This window comes from Crocodylus porosus, unplaced genomic scaffold (assembly GCF_001723895.1).
Source record: "Crocodylus porosus isolate Cpor-Errol unplaced genomic scaffold, CroPor_comp1, whole genome shotgun sequence".
Lineage (NCBI taxonomy): Eukaryota > Metazoa > Chordata > Crocodylia > Crocodylidae > Crocodylus > Crocodylus porosus.
The window spans coordinates 35445039-35451899 of NW_017728913.1; the positions used below are offsets into that span (position 1 = coordinate 35445039).

General features: G+C 52.7%; 1 protein-coding gene across 2 annotated transcripts in view; it reads right to left on the reverse strand.

The window, feature by feature from the left end:
• Positions 1-3776, reverse strand: part of CFAP97 (cilia and flagella associated protein 97) — a 40612-nt gene extending 36836 nt beyond the window's left edge. The window contains exon 1 of one of the 2 annotated variants that reach the window (XM_019534692.1): positions 3697-3776. The gene's annotated coding sequence lies outside the window, so the exon portion shown is untranslated. Of the gene's footprint in view, positions 1-3325; positions 3346-3696 lie in introns of those variants that run through there. The other variant, XM_019534693.1, reaches the window with a different exon arrangement.
• Positions 3777-6861: the final 3085 nt, after the last annotated feature.

The following is a 6861-nucleotide window of genomic DNA, read 5'->3' on the forward strand; positions in this document are numbered from 1 at the left end:
CCCCCGCAAGAACTGGCATTTTCTAAGGGGTGCCTGAAGTCTAAAAAGGCCAGGAACCACTGTCTTATGTCTTTCTTAGCAAGTTAAGGCAGGATGGCACCTGAAAGACTGACTCCTGGTCGATATTTAATGGAACTATTTGAATGCCTCATGTTTAGAGCCTGAACATTAGAAATGAAAAACATTACCCCACACCGTCATATATAAATCCTAGTCTGAATGAAGTTATACCCTGCAGCAAATCACTACCAAAGAACTAACAATTTGGTAGCAACATTTTCCATGCTACAAGAAATCAGCTTCACCAGAACCATGTTTAAGAGCAGGGGTGCTCAACTGGTGGCCTGCAGGCCACAGGTGGCCTATGACAGGTTAAGGAGCACCCCCTAAACTACTTTTCAGCCACCACTTCCCCTATTACCGTGGCTGCAACAGCAACCCAAGTCTTGGGCTCCCCCTCCATCCTCCAGCTTCTGTGTTCTGCTCCGGCCCTAGGAGGAGGTATGGCACAGCAGTGGTAGAGGTGAGCACCTACACAGGTGTGCACTGCAATGGTGCAAGGAGCATCCACGTGGGTTTATTCCAGTCGTGGGGGGGGGTATGTCTGTGTGGGCACACACTGCAGTAGAGTTGGGAGGTGTGGGTGTGTAGTGTAGCGGGGGAGCATCCAGGTGGTGCCTGCTGGTGCAGCCTGTGGGACATGCAGCCCCCCAGCCACTTAGGACTTGAGCAGCCCTATTTAAGAGAATCAAAACAGAGCCAAATTTCTAGGAGTTAAATACTACAACATGGCCACAAAATGGTTGCTGCTATGTAGATGAGAGACATCTTAAAGCATCTGATTTTTCTCAACATGCTTTAAAAACTATAGAGCAGGCAGAATATCAGAAGCACAAATGGAATCACTGTCCTTTTTGTAACAGTCTCACCCACCCACCCATTTCCCTGAAATGCTTATCAAAGGACAAATTGCAACTGATTTTCAGTTGCACAAATTGGAACTCTTTCAAATGATTTTAGCTGGTCTGCAGAGAGTGTGCATGTGCACTTCCAATGCTCGCAGCATATCAGGATACTAGAAGGTATTTCTTTGTGGGGTGCCCAGATACCACGTGATGGGCAAGTCGTAGCTACTCAGTGTCACCCAGGCTGGTGCTGCTCCTACCAAGTTTTTGGGACAGAGAGCAATGCAAATGGCATGGGGTAAGACAGAGAAAGCCACTGCAGGTGAATTCTGAAGGAGTAGGAGAATCATAGAGAAGTAGGGCTGGAAGGGACCTCCAGAGGTCATCTAGTCCAACCCCCTGCCTGAGGCAGAATCATCCCTATCCAAACCATCTTATACAAACCAAAATCTAAACTATGTAAAACTGCCATCAACCCTCACACAATACAGACCTAATCCCCTAACCTGCCACAGGCAGGGGACAACAAAAGCCAATGTCCCGCTGCTATGAAAAGTTGTCTATATATGCTCTACAGCTCAAGAGCTACTAGGTATAGGGCATCCCTGCTAGAGAGAAAGACAACCCCCACTCAAACAGTCAGTACCAGCGTGACCATGGGGTAAAATTCTTTCCTGACCCCAAATATGGCGATGGGTCTAACCCTGAGCAGAGCGGGCAAGACCCTTTAGCCAGGAACCGCCTGTAACAAGTGCTCAACCCAGGGTTTTTTGTGATGCCTCCTGCTATCCACGCAGCCAGCCCTTGCCAAACTGTAGCTCGCCTTGGACAATCTCCCCTTCACTTGCCCATTAGGCATTGATGTTATTATCTCTGAAGAAAAAGGAGGCTGCCCCAAGGCTTCCCAAACCTGGTCTTGCCTATGACCACAGGCCATTGCCTCAAGGAGCAATTACATGGGCTGCATCCTCCCTAATACCCACTCCCATGCCACACAGGCAACATGCTAGCTAGGGGTGCACCAACAGAGCTTTCTTGGGATGATACCAATGGCCAATTTTTAATGAGCCATATTGACCAACACCGATCCGATTGTTGATATGTGACCGGCAGCTTGAAGAGCAGCATCTGGCTGGTAAATCTGTTGTGGTGGAAGGGGCAAGGGGGGAGGGAAGGGATGTGGCAGGGGGCAGGTCTAGGCCCTCGCAGTGAGAGAGGGAGTGGGGCTGGGGCAGGCTCTGCTCACCCAGGGCAGGACGGAGCTGCGGCTTGCAGGGAAGGGGAGGCAGCTCTTGCTGCTATACGCACCCCAGGAAGGCATGAGGCATGTGTGCTCCCTCAAGATCTGCATGCAGGGTGAGCACAGGCTGCCACTGAGGGCTGAAGCCAGGGCTGCATCAGGTTCTTCCCGGTAGGAGGCCTAGGCTGGGGCTGTGCTCAAGGCAGGTAACAGCAGTGCTGGGAGCAAGGGCTATGATGAACTTTGAGGTGATTGTAGCCTCCCCACCATAGCCCCTTCATAGCACTGCCACTGCAGGCCCTGCATGCAGCCCCCCTTGAACAGCCTGGCACAGCCCCAGCCCACAGCAGCAGCCCATCCTCATCCTGCACACAGATATAGGTACATACACCCCTGATGCCCTCCTAGGGTATGTGCAGCAGCAAGAGCTGCCCCCCCATGAGCCACTCGTGACTATATTGAGTGCCCCACCCTGGCTGTACAGCACCTGTCCCACTCCCAACCCCACTCCCTCCCTCACCACAGAGGCCTCAATCTGTGCCTCCGTCCCTTCCCCAACAACAGACTTACCAGCCGGACGCTGCTCTCCAAGCTGGTGGGCTGTGTTCCTGGCCACTCGCGTGCTGTCCTGTGGCTGTGTCCACACAAGCTTTTATTGGCCACAGGAGCCAAAAAAAGCCAATTAGGTCAATTTTCCTTATGTCGGTGCTCATACAATGTGGCACCGATACATGGGTGCACCTCAAGTGCTAACGCATATGCCTCCTGGGTCATGGACTCCCAGCCCCAGTTCTCATCCCTCCTGGGCTACAAGCTGCTTAGCACCTTCAGTCTCCGGCTGAGGACCTGACTTGCAGTCGCTAGACCTCAGCCCTGCTCCTAGGCCAGTGGAGACCTTTGGGCTCCCAGGCCCTGCTGATGAGTGCCCCTCCTGGGCTACAGACCTCTGCGCTGCCTCAACCCACTGACACCCTGCTCCCTCTAGGTTTGGGCTCTGCCCTTCTCCAGGCTACAGGCTCACCCACCCCTGCTCCCAGGCCCATCTCCTGCAAGGCCTGCCCCTCCAGGCTAGGCTCACTCAGCCCTGCCTTCTTCCCCCCTGCCAGAGCTCCTGTCTCTCTGGCTCCCAGGCACTCCCTGCCCCGCTCAGGTGACCTCCCGACGAGCCGGGCGGGCGCACCTGCTCCTTCCGCAGCCTTTCCTCCTCCTCCAGCAGGACCAGGACCAGGCCCAGGCCCAGGCCCAGGCCCAGGCCCAGCCCGACCCCCGGAGCAGGGGGAGAGCCGGAGGGAGCCCCGCAGGCCAACGAGGCGCCGGAGCGAACCAGAGGCGGCCCTCGAGGCCTCGCCCGGCAGCGGCGCTCTCCCCTCCCGCGTCCCGCTTCCCCGAGCAACCGGAGGCGGGGGCGGCGATGACGCAGGCGGTGCGAGCGCCCCCCACCGGGAGAGACCGGCACGCGCCCCCGCCGCTCGCGGGGCCAGGCCGGCACGTGCCGCTCTGCGGGGGGTTCCCGCGGCCCTGTGCGCTAGAGGCCCGGCCCGCCGTACTCACGGACAGGCTAGAAACGGCCCCGCGCTGCAGCCGCTACCCTGGCGCTCAGATCCCGCCTCTACCTCTGCCCGCACGCCCCCGCCCAGCGCGTTGCCGGGCAGGCGGGGCTCGCGGCGGGGGGCGGAGCCTCGAACAGGCCCGGAGGGGGCGGGTGGTGACGTAACAGCCCGCGCCAGCTCCCCTCAACGCCCCCGCCCGGGCCCGTCGGCTGCTGAGCCCCTGCGGGAATCTTCGGAAGCCCCCCGCTTTTCCCTGGGGCAGCGCCGGCGAAGGAGCTGAGGGAAAGCCCGTTGTTTGGCCCAACAGCAACCCAAGGGCTGCTTAGCAGAAACTGCCTCGGGGAGAGGTTTGGGGCATTGCTGCTAGACCCCGCTTCTTATTAAAGCATTTCTTTATAGAGATGACAGTTTCCTTTCAAAACACCCCATGCAGCCTTGTGCTTTGCTCGGGGCGTCCCACACTTTCTGTTTAAGGCCCTGCTGACTCTTCCCCGGTCTCTGGAACAATCCAGCAAAAGCAATATGTCCACTTCCCACAGGGACACTAGAGACAGATCCATTGATTAAATAATACCCGCAGCCTTTCAAAAGCTCTTCTGCCTCTTTGCTTTGGAGCGAGGCTTTTAAATCTAGCCTAGGCCTTTGTGTCAGGCATGTGTCTCTAGATGCTCTTTCAAAAACATCTATTGCAGTCTGGCCAATTTATAGGCTTCTGAATACCTGCAGCTTGCATATGCTTTGTGGAGATGTACATTTCAAGTTTCTGTCTGCATGGCACCTGGTCCAAGCTGGATCAGCTCAGGACCCTTCCTAGGTTGCTGCAAGCGAAGCACTGGAACTGAAAGCTGGTTGCTGTCCTTCCGATGGCTTCTCTTTCTGCTAGTGTCTACTCCAAGTGGAATCAAGCAGTGTAGAGGCAAGCTGATTATTTCAATTAGAAACCAGAGTGGAGACTAAGACTGGCTAGGTGAAGAGAATGGGACCCAGAGATGTTAAAGGGGATGGAGGAGAAGAGGTCACATTTTGGGAGGGACAGGCTGAAATGTCTGTTCACACTGAAGTGCATTTTCCACCAGAGCATGAGTGACCAGTGCCTCCTGAATCTGGGGGTGCACCTGCGGAAGCCGGAGATGGTGGTGGCCCTGTCAGGGGGGGCACCAGCCCTACTGTCAGCATCAGTGTTGGCTGTCAGGGGGGCACCGGCCCATCAGGGGGGCAAATGCACCCCCTACCAGTTGTGTGTGCACCAGCACCTATATATGAGCCTAATAACCATGACTTGGACTCTTCGCTGCTGCCAGCAATTATCTGTAAAACTTGCTAGGAAAGTAGCCCATCCATCCCTCCTTGGTTCAAATACATACAAAACGGTTCCTATTGATCTGAGTGACTTTGTTGGCTTAAATGGCAGAGGTCTGTTGTGGATATAAAGGTTACAGTCTTGCTAACGGCTTCCATATGTTAGATATAATGTCAATTGTGTGTATACCTTTTTTTCTTTTATAAGTTTGTTGGTTTAAGGTAGTGGTCTCCAAACTTTTTTGATCGCCCACCCATATCAGTAAAAACATTTTGAGCACGTACCCCCAATATATGTATATTTATATAACGCGCACCCCATCAGTAAAAAATTTTTGAGCATGCACCCCTAATATATGTATATTTATAGAAATAGAAATAGGAATAGAAGTTCTAGTATTTTCTTCCCGCACCCCAATGGATTGTCTTGCGCACCCCCTGGGGTCCGCGCACCCCGCTTTGGAAACCACTGGTTTAAAGAACTAGAAAAGAAATATGTTGAAATAACAGTAGCAAAGATGAACAATCAAGCACATCAAAGTTAGGAAATGCTAGAATTAAATTTTCCTGTACAACTTTAATTTTGTGTTTTGTGCGTCATATTATGCTAAAGTCTTTAATTACCAGTACATGAGCAGATATACTACTTTTTCCATAGGCCCCTTGCCTTATTTAGGATGCAGAATGGACCTACTTGAGGCAGAATAAGGTTGTCTAGTGAAAAAGACCGTTGTCTATTACCTCCTGTTCTCATTTGTTACGGTGGTTTGACGATGTGTAGGGAATGAGTAGTGTTTCATATTTTCAGTTTTTACCAAATTTCACTGATAAAATTACCTGATTTTTTGTTGAAGTTATTCAGTTTTTACTGATTTACACCCGTTTTTCACACCCCCCATGCCTCCTGGGACCCATACAGCGGCAGAAGCCGCCACCCCCTCCCCACACCACCCAGATGAGGCATGGCTCTGTCCTGAGCCTCGCCCCATCCTGGTTGGGCAGTGCCTGGCAGGGCAAATGCAGAGGTCCTAGGGGCTCCATCCCCTCTGGCCCGTCAGTGCAGCCAAGGCTGGCCCCGCCCCAGCCCCACACTTCAGGACCTCTAGGTGGTGTGGGACCAGGGTCAGGGCTGGTCCAAGGAGGCAGCCGGGGCCAGTGCCAGGCTAGGGGATGGTGGGTTCCCTCCTCCCCCACAAAAAATTATTATTTTCCCCAATTTAAACCAAATTTTTCTTTTCTTCCTTTTATCCTGATTTCAACCCAGTTTTTATGCTTGGAAGATAAACTGAAAAATTCTGGGAATTTTTTTTTTTCAAAATAAAAACCGAAAATGCAGAACACTAGGAATGAGGCAGGATATTATTGGAAAAGAAAGCTCATCTCATAGAGTGCATACAGAAGTTCAGGCAGCCTGAATTATGGCACTTTACAGCAGAGTGCCCTGAGTCAGAGTGCCACTAACCCAACAGGCATTCACTGGAGGTCTTGTGGGGCAGCTGGGCTGGACCTATGAAGCAGGGTGGGGCTTTCTTCTCTGCCGCACCCCCCGGCCCCAGCTCCAGGTATGGTATCCTTTGCTGCTGTCAAGATGCTTGCACAGAGGGTGAGAGAAGTGAACCATCCCTGCCATGCGTGCCCTTCCTTGCCAAAAACTTACTCTTGTTGGGGTATTGGAGGGAGCCAGGCCAGTCTGTTAAGACAGCTATGTTTCCATGAGGTTGGATTTTGTTCTTGTCTGTATCCCACAGTATCTACATGATGCTAAACTATCTTTTGTCATGTATATGTAAAGCAGGAGTTTTAATTATTTCAAACCATTAATTTTAACACACACACACACACACACACACACACACACACACACACA